The 14,292-nt window shown below is 51.9% G+C and overlaps 1 protein-coding gene across 1 annotated transcript in view; it reads right to left on the reverse strand.

The window, feature by feature from the left end:
- PITX1 (paired like homeodomain 1) overlaps nt 1-14,292 on the reverse strand; it is a 149,950-nt gene that overhangs the window by 57,448 nt on the left and 78,210 nt on the right. The gene's annotated exons all lie outside the window — the stretch shown is intronic.

The following is a 14,292-nucleotide window of genomic DNA, read 5'->3' on the forward strand; positions in this document are numbered from 1 at the left end:
CAGACCCAGGTGTTAGGGATTAGCTGACTGAGACGACTGACAGATGCACCACCTGTGCTCCCCACTGTGCCAACATACACACACACACATATATACATAGAAACAAGACGAAGCTCCCCCTTATAGCCTGAACAGAATGTTGGGGCAAGTGCTGGAAGCGAGCGCCTATGAAGGCCGACCAGGCACACGAGGAGGTGCGTGGCTGGCACCAGCCTCTGTCTCCCCCAGTGCGATGTTTACTACACACCGCACCCGGCTACTCAGTTTAGGCTGAGTCGACCTTGGGGAGGCCCAAACACCGAGCTCGCGTCGACGGGTTCGTAACGTCCACACGACCCCCCCCCCAAAAACATCACAAAACCGTAAGTCGCCTCCTTCACGTAACAGTCCTTCCAATTAATAAAAAAAACATAAACGTTTATATTTGTGTGTGTGTATATATATTTTTACGCATCTCAACGCAATAAAACTCCACACGTCATTGCCCCATCGGCAGCAGTCTACCTGGCTTGTACAACGCCATCGTTCATAACCTTGCGTCCAACGAGGAATCGGCCACAGAGTGAGTTCGGCAGTTCCGCCAAAAAGTTGATTCACTCATCCGTGAATTCACCAACTCGCTCGGCGCGACTTCGGAAGGAGGTGCGGCGTGATTTTGACGCGCGCGCGGTCTCCACAATGACCCGCGACGATTCGCTGTCTCGCGTCGTGTATCAAAGGCCCCTTGCCTCGAACGTCGATCCACACCGAACAGCCGGCCGTTCCAGCAGCATTGGTTCAAGCAGAAGCTTGGCTCCGCCTGCTGCCGCCGCCGCTGCTGCTGCTGTCGAGACGATGGAAGTCGAAACCGGCCCAGAGTTTTTGTTGTTGTTGTTGTTGTTGTTTCTTATGTTGGAACGACGACGACGATGACGACGACGACGCAGTTGAAACGAGGCGCTCATGAACCGGACGTGCGCGCGCTGATGGGACGTGCAACATTGCGACTAATTGTCGTGGCACGTGCAAAGACGCACGTGCGACGGAGACGGACACGCGCTACACAAGTAGCAGCTACATGTGTAGCAGCTACATGTGTAGCAGCTACATGTGTAGCAGCTACATGTGTAGCAGCTACATGTGTAGCAGCTACACGTGTAGCAGCTACACGTGTAGCTGCTACACGTGTAGCAGCTACACGTGTAGCAGCTACGGGCCCCGCACTTTCAAGGGCCCCGCGCTAAATGCTTTCAAGCGATCAGTTCCGGTTCAGTGATTCTGCACTTGCTCTATTACTATAGTACTATACCGCCTGCAACTGTTGCGAACGACTGGGTGTTTACGGTTAGCGATTTGTCGTATTATCTGGCTGTATAGCAAATGAAAAAATAGATGAATTTAGTATGCAAGTAAAAAAAATTGTGTTTTAATGTTTTTTGTTTTAAAATTAATTTAGGGCTCCTTTATAACATATGCTGCAGGCCCCGCACTAGCCTTTCCCGGCAGTGGGCTCTACGTATCTCTTCGGTTCTATATGGGAGGTATCGAGCGGAGGGCGTTACGATTCTAAGCGATTAGCGGCCGAAGGAGTGGATCTGTCCCAATCCCGCGGTCTTAGCGCGCGCGTCCAATCGGCCAACTTATCGTCCCCCATTCCCTCCTCCTCCTCTCTCGTAGGCGACAATCAGGGGATAAGGACACCATCATCATCATCTTTAGTGGCAGCAGCAGCAGCGACAGCAACAATGGGTATAAACAACGGAGAGCAAGTGCGCTTTGTTTGTCGCGGGGGCGTTCACCGTCTTCTCTCCCCGATTAAAAGACCCTCTCGGGGCGATTTCTCTCTCGCTCACAAACCGCGCGGCGTTGCGTGGTCTGAAACTTGTCGCGTGGACAGTCGCGACCGCGCTCAGCCGGCCGACATCGATGTAGGCTGGTCGGCTCGCCACCCCTGCGTTGTTGTGTTTAGTTTGTTGTTGTTGTTGTTTGTTGTTGCCGTCCTTGCCCCCGCATCTCCGACGATTAGCACGGTTGGCTACGTACGGTGCGAAAGAAGTGCAACGTGCACACACGCACAAGGGGGGTCCGCGTGTGCACGCGACACGCGTGCAACCCGGTCGGTGTGACATCCGGTCTGCTTGCCCCCCCCCTATACCGTGCCCCCCCCCACAACGTGCCCCCCCCCCCACACCGTGCCCCCCCACTCACGCGGCGTTCCGCCGCCGGCGTCACCACCTCGCCGAGAGGTGGCGCCCACTTTTCGGGAATGGCGTCTCCGCGTGTGGCAAAGTGATGAGCGTTTGACCATCACCACCGTGATCGCTATGATCGTCGTTATCACCGTGATCATCATCGTGATCATCACCATGATCATCATCACAATCATCATCATGATCATAATCACCATCACCGCCATCATCATCACCATCATTACCATCACCATCATTAGCCTTGATCAATCCGGTGCTGGATGCAGGCCTCCCCAACACCGCCGGCTCTCGCCAATCCGCGATGCATCAATAAAACGCCTTCATCTGTTCTACGAAACCCCGGCGACCTGAGTTTGATTCCCGGCGACGGCTAACATCAGTGGCGAGTGATACCGCACGCATGCAGCCAGTCCCGCAACTGACGAGCGTGGTGAAGTATGGTCGACAAAACCCCCACGACCGATACGGCGTGGGGGGACGGTGGGGAAGAGGTGTAATCCAGCAGTGGATTGGAAGAAGGCTGTGAATGATTAACACAATTTAAATCTTGACTTGAAGCTTTCGCGACTACAGAAATTCATATTCTTTGGGCCTTTCGGTAAAGTCACGTAGTTCGGTAAAACAGAAATTGAACCTATCGACGTGACTTTACCGAAAGACCCAAAGAATATAAATTAACACAATTTGTTCTAATTTACATAGACTAACATTGATAAAGCCCACGGCAAATTAGGTTTCATGTACACACCAAAAAAAAAAACCCATTATGGATGCGTAAACGGAGCCGATTCAAACTAAAGATTGAGATCTCAGCGTGCGCGCGTTCGTGTCCACGCGTTCCACGTGTGCGCGTGGTGTAATTCCACACATCTGTGGGTCACACATCACGTATCCCTCCGTGGTACATTGACGCGTGCCCCATTCCCGCCCCTCAGCACTGCCCTAGGTTAAAAACAACTGCGCTCTGAAACGTGTCGTCACGTTGCGGTTGCAATGAAAATGCAATTATTGTACTTGGCATCATTATTATGATTATTATTTGAATAGTATGTGTGCGTTCCCGGCATGCCTTGGGAAAGACCGGTCACGTGCGCGAGCTGCAATTGCCAATCAACACGGAGTTCGTTTTCCACACGCAGCGCGAGCGTGTTTGGGGGGGGGGTCATTGGGGTCACGGCTCGGGTCAGTGGTCAGTGATATAGGTCACCTGTTTACAGGTTAGGGGTTTTAGGTTTCGGTTAGGTTTGGGGTTTATGGATTAGGGTTATGGTTAGGTTAGGGGTTTAGGCATTTAAGGTTATATGGTTCGGGATTTCGGTTCGGGTAAAGCGGGTACGGGTTACGGATCATGGTTTTGGGCTGTGGCCATGCGGTCAAAACTATGGACCGCACAGTAAACCCGTGAAGACGCGTAGAGATACATCGAGACGCAAAGGGATCCAGAGAGACCCAAAGAGACGCTTAAGAGACTCACAGGAACACACGGATGAACATTAAAGACATGGGCTACAAAGGAGTGCGACTGTGGCCATGCGACCCACACTACGGGCCGCACAGTCAACCCATAGCGACACACGGCGATACACAGAGACTCATATAGATGCATGGAGATATATCGATCTACATTACAGGCACGAGTCACGGTCGTGCGACCCACACGATATGGACCGCACAGTAAACCCACTGTGTTGTCCGCGCTCCTTCAACGGAGGGCGAGGAACAGCACCATGATCTCTCTCTCTGATGAAGCCCTCGTGGCCAGCAGCAGCAGCAGCATCCCTCCATATTGACATCGAGCAGTTGCACCGCCTGCACACTCCTCCAGAGCTGCACGCCACTGGGGCGTGCGGGTTGTTGCTGTTGTTGTTGTTAAATACGGGATTGTTGTTGTTGTTGTTAAATACGGGATTGTTGTTGTTGTTGTTAAATACGGGATTGTTGTTGTTGTTGTTAAATACGGGATTGTTGTTGCTCACGATTCTAATTCACATCAAACAGCAGCAACAACCACCACCACCACCCGTGTGTGATTGTCACCTATTCGTGCGCCACTCGCGTTCGCAGTGTCACAGATGGCATTTGCGCAAATCACGTGGCCCTCGCGGTTTAGAGGGGACAGAGAGCGAGAGAAGGGGGAGAGTGAGAGAGGGAGAGAGCGAGAGAGAGTGAGAGAGAGTGAGAAGGGGGAGAGTGAGAGAGAGAGGGAGGGAGAGAAGGGGGAGAGTGAGAGAGGGAGAGAGAGAAGGGGGAGAGTGAGAGAGGGAGGGAGAGTGAGAAGGGGGAGAGTGAGAGAGAGAGGGAGAGAAGGGGGAGAGTGAGAGAGGGAGGGAGAGAGCGAGAGAGAGAGAGAAGGGGGAGAGTGAGAGAGAGAGGGAGAGAAGGGGGAGAGTGAGAGAGGGAGGGAGAGAGGGAGAGAGCGAGACAGAGTGAGAAGGGGGAGAGTGGGAGAGAGAGAGGGAGAGAGAGAGCGCGGGAGTGGTGGAGGGGAAGGTTGATACAAAGGCGTGGATCAGCGCTCGGAATGCATGAGCTGTGGGGCAGGAGGATAAACAACCACGGGCCGAGGCCACTGCCGCCCCCAGAGCCGTCCCGTGGGTACGGCGAATCGGGGAGACCGCCCCGGGCCCCGCTCGTGGGGGGGGGGGGGTTGGGAGGCTAAGGTGTGACGGTGTCAGATGTAATACTTCCGGTGTAGTTTAAGGCGTTGATGGGGGTTGGCGGGGGGGGGGCAGACGGTGTGTGAGTTGACCCGGGCCCAGCTCCCCCCCCCAAGTATGGACGGCCCTAGCCTGCCGGTATCGCTGTTCTGAGGTTCAAAGATGGTCGTGTGTGTGCGCGGTGTGTGTGTGCGTACGTGCGCGTGCGTGGACTCCCGGTAGGAGACACAAACACAACCCTCTCCGCGCCTTCGAAAAGAAAAAGCCCCCCAGGAGGATGGATCGACAATGCTGAACCATTCCGGCTCCCAGCGAGATATTGACTCCCCTCCCCTCTCCTCCCTCCCTCCCACCAACCATCACCACCACCACCACCAACCTCCTCCTCCTCCTCCCCGCATCTCCCCGGACAGACTACGGCCCGTGCGAGCCCATTAAGCTGCGACCTCTGCGCCCCCCTCGATTCCTGCGCGCACAGCAGAGACCCCATTTCCATACAATCGACGCAACGTAATCCCTGCCTAATACCAGACCCCCCCCCACCCACCCCGCCCGCCCACCCCACGCCACCAACGCCAGACTACCGCATACATATATAGTTACACACCAACACACACAAAAAAAACACACGAAAGACAAAGATCCCCCGGTTAGCCCGTACCAGATTGCTTGGGCAAGTGCTGTTGGCGAGTAGGACCTGTGAACGCGGGCGCGGCATCACGAGGGGGGAGGGATGACCAGCCGCCACGCCGGACCGCCTTTGTGTCTCTCCAAATGGCGATGTTTACTGCACACCGCCGCACCAGGTACTCATTCGAGGCTGAGTCGACCTAGGAGAGGCCCACGACCGGCTCAGATGATTGTGGCTGGAGTTGGTGGCCGTGAGCGGGAATCGAACTCGGGTCGACGGGTATGGGAGCGCAGCTACACGACCACTCTCCCAAGGCAAGGACAATGGCACACGAGGTGGTGGATGGCCATCACCACGCCCGGCCGCCTTCGCCTCTCCCCAGCGCTGATGTTTTACACACCCCACCAGATACCCATTTGAGGCTGAGTCGACCTACTTGCTCCCCACACGCACACACATACATGCATATGCATATACATACACACACGTGCGCTTATCAAAATGCGCAGTCACGCGCGCACATACAAAGTATGCTAGTTGAAATAGTTTGTATTAGCGGTAACCGTGTGGGGTATAGAAATGTCTAACAACCAACCAACGTAACGTTTCCATTGTTAGCTTTTTAACCGAGCCGACCAGTTAGATTCCATCTCTCGTCGCGGCAAGGTTTCTTCCCCCGCCTCCCCCAACTCACGATCGCCATAGGAACGTGGAATTTCCACCACTGCACTGGCCCAGCAGGGCTGTCAACGGGAGCTGAGCACCGATTCCACACCGGCTGATTGAGCGGCCACACCGAGGGCGCAGTGAAAGAATGAAACGAACGAAACGAACGAAACGAATTCGCGCACACGCGGCTATCAACGACGCGAGCCTGTGGACGGTGTTAAACGCTTCGAAAATTAACGTCGAAACACCCTTCCCACATTTGTATCTCTTCGCGTAACAAACGTTTTTTTTAATTTAAAAAAACACATCCCATCAGCAAAAAAAAACCACACACACGGCCTTCTGGGAGGGCATTGCATCATCAGCAGCGTTGGTTGAAGGCGAGCAATACAACTCGGGACGGGGTTTCGACATGCAGTGTCTCATCAGCAGCACCAGCAGCAGCAGCAGCAGCCAGGCTTGGCTTGGCCCAATGTATTCTGTGTGTGCACGTTGAACTTCTCTCGCACCGTACGTAGCCAACCGTGCTAACCGGAGGTGCAGCGGAAAGACAACAAACTGAACACCGAAAAGCGGGGCTCAAGCAATGCCATTTCAATTTGGATTATTGAAAGGTGCATAGCCACACGTGGCTTCCTAAATATCGGGAGGAAGAGCGTTCCAGACGGACGGTGTTCGACATTCAGTGTCTCATCATCATCATCACCATCAGTAGCAGCAGCAGCAGAGCCAGGCTTTGCCTGGTGGAACGGCCATGTTGTGTGAGATGTGGTTCGACGTTCGAGGCAAGAGGCCTTGATACACAACACGAGATAATAATGATCGAGGCTCACTGGGGAGAATATTTTCGTTGGCAAGATGACAACACCTCCTTCCTAATGAACACTCAAGTGAACGAGTGAATGTATCGGTGAATAGGTGGGTGAGTAGACGTATGAACTAACCAATGAATACAAAAGTACACTAATTGAGTAATTACCGACGGCATGATAGGAACCGGATAACGGTTGAACACACGAACGAGTTAATAAGCTGATGAATGACGTGTCAAAATGAATGAATCAGACGTGAATAAAATTGCGTAACGAATGAACACGTGAATCGATTGCTGCTTAAACGCATTAATTGATGAACGAATGGATGCAGGGTTCATTACTCGAATGAATATAAACGAATGAAACGCTGCACACGCGAATGGGTAATGTGACGATCGAATGATTACAATTTGGTTGAAAGGAATGCATTAACGGGCGAATCGATATGAAAGCGAACGGCTGAACGCAACACCAGCGGTGTGAATGAGTGAACGAATCGATTCGCTGTGCGAACGAAGTAGTTTAACGTGACGACCAGATGAATGAGGCAAGGAATGAGTGAGTTCAGCATCAACATTATGAAATGACCAAGTAAAATAAATCACGAGGCAAAGATCCCCCGTACAGCCTTAACAGACTGTTGGGGCAAGTGCTGTCAGCGAGCAGAACCTATGAAGGCCGGCACGGCACACGAGGGGGAGGAGGTTGGCAGCGATACGCCCGGCCGCCTTTGTCTCCCTTAGTGGCAATGTTTACACACCGTACCAGGCACTCATTGAGGTTGAGTCGACCTGGGGGAGGCCCATAACCGGTTTAGATAATCGTCACCGTGAGCGGGAATCGAACTCGGGTCACCGGGTTGAATACAGTACACACACACATATATATACAACAAAGATCCTTCGTGTAGCCTTAATAGACTGCAGGGGCAAGTGCTGTTAGCGAGCACCTATAGAGGCTGGCAAGGCACGCGAGGGGGTGAGTGGCCAGCACCACGCCCGGCCACCTTTGTCTCCCCAGTGGCGATGTTTACACAACGCACCAGGTACTCATTTGAGGCTGAGTCGACCTAGGGGAGGCCCAGGACCGGTTCAGATATTCGCCACTGGGTGTGAGCGGAAATCGAACTCGGGTCGCCGGATTCGTAGCGCAGCGCGCTAACCGCACTCACATTACACACTTCACATATCACACACTCACATCATACACACCTTTCACACATTACACTTCACACATCACACACACTTCACACACTCGCACCATACACACTTCACACATGACACACACATCGCACACACTTCACACAACACACATCACACACATTACACACACTTCACACAACACACACACTTAACACAACACACACACTCCACACATCACACACTCACATCACACACACTTCACAAACACTCACATCACACACACACACTTCACACAACACATACACCACACACACTTCACACACTCACATCACACACACACTTCACACAACACACACACACTTCACACACACACATCACACACTCACATCATACACACCTTTCACACATTACACTTCACACAACACACACACTTCACACACTCACACCACACACACTTCACACATCATACACTCACATCACACACACCACACATCACACACACTTCACACACTCACACCACACACACCACACATCACACACACTTCACACAACACACACACTTCACACATCATACACTCACATCACACACACCACACATCACACACACTTCACACACTCACACCACACACACTTCACACATCATACACTCACATCACACACACCACACATCACACACACTTCACACACTCACACCACACACACTTCACACAACACACACACTTCACACACTTCACACCACACACACTTCACACTTCACAAATCACACACTTCGCACACTTCACACACTTCACACATCACACACATCACACACATCACACACATCACACACACTTCACACACATCACACACTTCACACATCACGCACATCACACACATCACACACTTCACACATCACACACATCACACACATCACACACTTCACACACATCACACACACACACTTCACACATCACACACATCACACACATCACACACTTCACACACATCACACACTTCACACATCACACACACACACTTCACACATCACACACTTCACACATCACACACATCACACACATCACACACATCACACACTTCACACACACACACTTCACACATCACACACATCACACACATCACACACTTCACACACATCACACACTTCACACATCACACACATCACACACATCACACACATCACACACTTCACACACATCACACACTTCACACATCACACACATCACACACATCACACACTTCACACATCACACATCACACACATCACACACATCACACACTTCACACACATCACACAAACACACTTCACACACATCACACACTTCACACATCACACACACACACTTCACACATCACACACTTCACACATCACACACATCACACACATCACACACATCACACACTTCACACACATCACACACTTCACACATCACACACACACTTCACACATCACACACATCACACACATCACACACATCACACATCACACACATCACACACCACACACATCACACACTTCACACACATCACACACATCACACACATCACACACTTCACACATCACACACATCACACACATCACACACATCACACACTGCACACATCACACATCACACACATCACACACTTCACACACATCACACACACACACACTTCACACATCACACACTTCACACATCACACACATCACACACACACACTTCACACACATCACACACATCACACACATCACACACACACTTCACACATCACACACTTCACACACTTCACACATCACACACATCACACACATCACACACATCACACACTTCACACAACACACACACTTCACACATCAAACACATCACACACATCACACACATCACACACAACACACACACATCACACACTTCACACACTTCACACATCACACACATCACACACATCACACACATCACACACAACACACACATCACACACTTCACACACTTCACACATCACACACATCACACACTTCACACACTTCACACATCACACACATCACACACATCACACATCACACACATCACACACTTCACACAACACACACACTTCACACATCACACACATCACACACTTCCCACACTTCACACATCACACACATCACACACTTCACACAACACACACACTTCACACACTTCACACATCACACACATCACACACATCACACACATCACACACTTCACACAACACACACACTTCACACATCACACACATCACACACTTCACACAACACACACACTTCACACACTTCACACATCACACACATCACACACATCACACACATCACACACTTCATACAACACACACACTTCACACATCACACACATCACACTCGTTCCAATAGAGGAGGAACCCACAGGGGCCCAATGGAGCTGGCGGGCCACTCAACAACCCTCCCGCACCTGCAGACTGACAACGATGGTGGTGATGATGGTGCTGATGGTGGTGATGGTGGTGATGGTGGTGATGGTGGTGATGGTGGTGTTGAAGACTGTGGTGTTTGATAGTGGTGATGGCGTTGATGGTGGTGATGGTGTTGATGGTGTGGATGATCTAGATGGTGTTGATGATGGTGATGGCGTTGATGGCTGTGATGCCGTTGATGGTGGGGATGGTGGTGATGATGATAGTGGTGGTGACGGCGTTGATGGTGGTCATGGTGTTGAGGGTGGTGATGGCGTTGATGGTGGTGATGGCGTTTGTGGTGGTGATGGCGTTGCTGGCGTTGATGGTGTTGATGGTGGTGATGGCGTTGATGGTGGTGATGGCATTGATGGTGTTGATGGTGGTGATGCTGATCGCTTTCACTTCACTACCGCCTTCCTGCCATCAAACTCTCTCTCTCCCTCCGTCTCAGATTCCAGTTTTCTGAAGACGCAGCCACTTAATTAATATGATAAGCAGAAGGATTTTCACACACACACACGCCAAAGAAAAGAACCCCCCCGTATAGCCTTCACAGACTGTTGGGGCAAGTGCTGTCAGCCAGCAGTACCTATGAAGGCCGGCACGGCACACGAGACGGTGGGTGAGGATGATGGTGATGATGGAGATTGTGATGGTGATGATGACGACGGTGACGACGGTGGTGATGATGATGGAGATGATGACGAGGATGATGAAATAGGTATCGTTTGCTCTTCACTCCATCGCGGACAACGCTGCCTTTCTCCCCCCCCCATCCCCCCACACGCACAACCCTCGACCAACCATCCACTCTCTCTACCCATCTCACATCTCGGGACGAGGCCACTTAATTAATATGATAAGCAGAAGAGGGGGGGGGGGGTGGCGAGTAAAGGGGGGGGGGGGGTAGGAGACCGGACCCCGATCATCAAAGCTATCGGGGGACCGCTAGGGGTGTATCCCCCCCTCCCCTTCCCGTGCTGGGATAGCCGGGGTCACGGGGGATGCGTGCTGGGCCCGGAATGGGGCGCATTAGCGACGCGCTGCTCAGCCACTCGCGCGACGCGATCCTCGTGGTTATGCAGCGAGCGGCGCCTCTGTGTGGTGTGTGTCTATAGGTGTGTGTGTGGGGTGTGTGTGTGTGGGGTGTGTGTGTGGTGTGTGTGTGTGTGGGGTGTGTGTGTGTGTCTATAGGTGTGTGTGTGGGGTGTGTGTGTGTGGGGTGTGTGTGTGGTGTGTGTGTGTGTGGGGTGTGTCTATAGGTGTGTGTGTGTGTGTGGGGTGTGTCTATAGGTGTGTGTGTGTGTGGGGTGTGTGTGTGGGGTGTGTCTATAGGTGTGTGTGTGTGTGTCTATAGGTGTGTGTGTGTGTGGGGTGTGTGTGTGTGTGGGGTGTGTGTGTGTCTATAGGTGTGTGTGTGTGTGGGGTGTGTGTCTATAGGTGTGTGTGTGGGGTGTGTGTGTGGTGTGTCTATAGGTGTGTGTGTGTGGGGTGTGTCTATAGGTGTGTGTGTCTATAGGTGTGTGTGTGTGTGTGGGTGTGTGTGTGTGGGGTGTGTGTGTCTATAGGTGTGTGTGTGTGTGGGGTGTGTGTCTATAGGTGTGTGTGTGGGGTGTGTGTGTGGTGTGTCTATAGGTGTGTGTGTGTGGGGTGTGTCTATAGGTGTGTGTGTGTGGTGTGTGTGTGTCTATAGGTGTGTGTGTGTGTGTGGGGTGTGTGTGTGTGTGTCTATAGGTGTGTGTGTGGGGTGTGTGTGTGTGTGGGGTGTGTGTGTCTATAGGTGTGTGTGTGTGGTGTGTGTGTGTCTATAGGTGTGTGTGTGTGGTGTGTGTGTGTCTATAGGTGTGTGTGTGTGTGTGGGGTGTGTGTGTGTGTGTCTATAGGTGTGTGTGTGGGGTGTGTGTGTGTGTGGGGTGTGTGTGTCTATAGGTGTGTGTGTGGGGTGTGTGCGTGTGTCTATAGGTGTGTGTGTGTGTGTGGGGTGTGTGTGTCTATAGGTGTGTGTGTGTGTGTGGGGTGTGTGTGTCTATAGGTGTGTGTGTGTGGTGTGTGTGTCTATAGGTGTGTGTGTGTCTATAGGTGTGTGTGTGGGGGTGTGTGTGTGTCTATAGGTGTGTGTGTGTGTGGGGTGTGTGTGTGTGGGGTGTGTGTGTCTATAGGTGTGTGTGTGTGTGGGGTGTGTGTCTATAGGTGTGTGTGTGGGGTGTGTGTGTGGTGTGTCTATAGGTGTGTGTGTGTGGGGTGTGTCTATAGGTGTGTGTGTCTATAGGTGTGTGTGTGTGTGGGGTGTGTGTGTGTGGGGTGTGTGTGTCTATAGGTGTGTGTGTGTGTGGGGTGTGTGTCTATAGGTGTGTGTGTGGGGTGTGTGTGTGGTGTGTCTATAGGTGTGTGTGTGTGGGGTGTGTCTATAGGTGTGTGTGTGTGGTGTGTGTGTGTGTCTATAGGTGTGTGTGTGGGGTGTGTCTATAGGTGTGTGTGTGTGTGTGTGGGGTGTGTGTGTCTATAGGTGTGTGTGTGGGGTGTGTGTGTCTATAGGTGTGTGTGTCTATAGGTGTGTGTGTGGGGTGTGTGTGTGTGTTGTGTGTGGGGTGTGTGTGGTGTGTGTCTATAGGTGTGTGTGTGTGTGGGGTGTGTGTGTGTATAGGTGTGTGTGTGGGGTGTGTCTATAGGTGTGTGTGTGTGTGGTGTGTGTCTATAGGTGTGTGTCTATAGGTGTGTGTGTGTGTGGGGTGTGTCTATAGGTGTGTGTGTGGGGTGTGTGTGTGTGTGGGGTGTGTGTGTCTATAGGTGTGTGGGGTGTGTGTGTTTATAGGTGTGTGTGTGTGGTGTGTGTGTCTATAGGTGTGTGTGTGTGGGGTGTGTGTGTCTATAGGTGTGTGTCTATAGGTGTGTGTGTGTGTGTGTGGGGTGTGTGTCTATAGGTGTGTGTGTGTGTGTGTGGGGTGTGTCTATAGGTGTGTGTGTGTGGGGTGTGTCTATAGGTGTGTGTGTGGGGTGTGTGTGTGTCTATAGGTGTGTGTGTGTGGGGTGTGTCTATAGGTGTGTGTGTGGTGTGTGTCTATAGGTGTGTGTGTGTGTGGGGTGTGTGTGTCTATAGGTGTGTGTGTGTGGTGTGTGTGTGTCTATAGGTGTGTGTGTGTGTGGTGTGTGTGTGTCTATAGGTGTGTGTGTGTGTGTGGGGTGTGTGTGTGTGTGTCTATAGGTGTGTGTGTGGGGTGTGTGTGTGTGTGGGGTGTGTGTGTCTATAGGTGTGTGTGTGTGGTGTGTGTGTGTCTATAGGTGTGTGTGTGTGGTGTGTGTGTGTCTATAGGTGTGTGTGTGTGTGTGGGGTGTGTGTGTGTGTGTCTATAGGTGTGTGTGTGGGGTGTGTGTGTGTGTGGGGTGTGTGTGTCTATAGGTGTGTGTGTGGGGTGTGTGCGTGTGTCTATAGGTGTGTGTGTGTGTGTGGGGTGTGTGTGTCTATAGGTGTGTGTGTGTGTGTGGGGTGTGTGTGTCTATAGGTGTGTGTGTGTGGTGTGTGTGTCTATAGGTGTGTGTGTGTCTATAGGTGTGTGTGTGGGGGTGTGTGTGTGTCTATAGGTGTGTGTGTGTGGTGTGTGTGTCTATAGGTGTGTGTGTGGGGTGTGTGTGTGTGTCTATAGGTGTGTGTGGGGTGTGTGTGTGTCTATAGGTGTGTGTGTGGGGTGTGTGTGTGTGTGGGGTGTGTGTGTCTATAGGTGTGTGTGTGGGGTGTGTGTGTGTGTCTATAGGTGTGTGTGTGTGTGT

This window comes from Petromyzon marinus, chromosome 41 (assembly GCF_048934315.1).
Source record: "Petromyzon marinus isolate PM22_M1 ecotype Great Lakes invasive population chromosome 41, UKy_Petmar_22M1.pri1.0, whole genome shotgun sequence".
NCBI classification, from domain to species: Eukaryota; Metazoa; Chordata; class Hyperoartia; order Petromyzontiformes; family Petromyzontidae; genus Petromyzon; species Petromyzon marinus.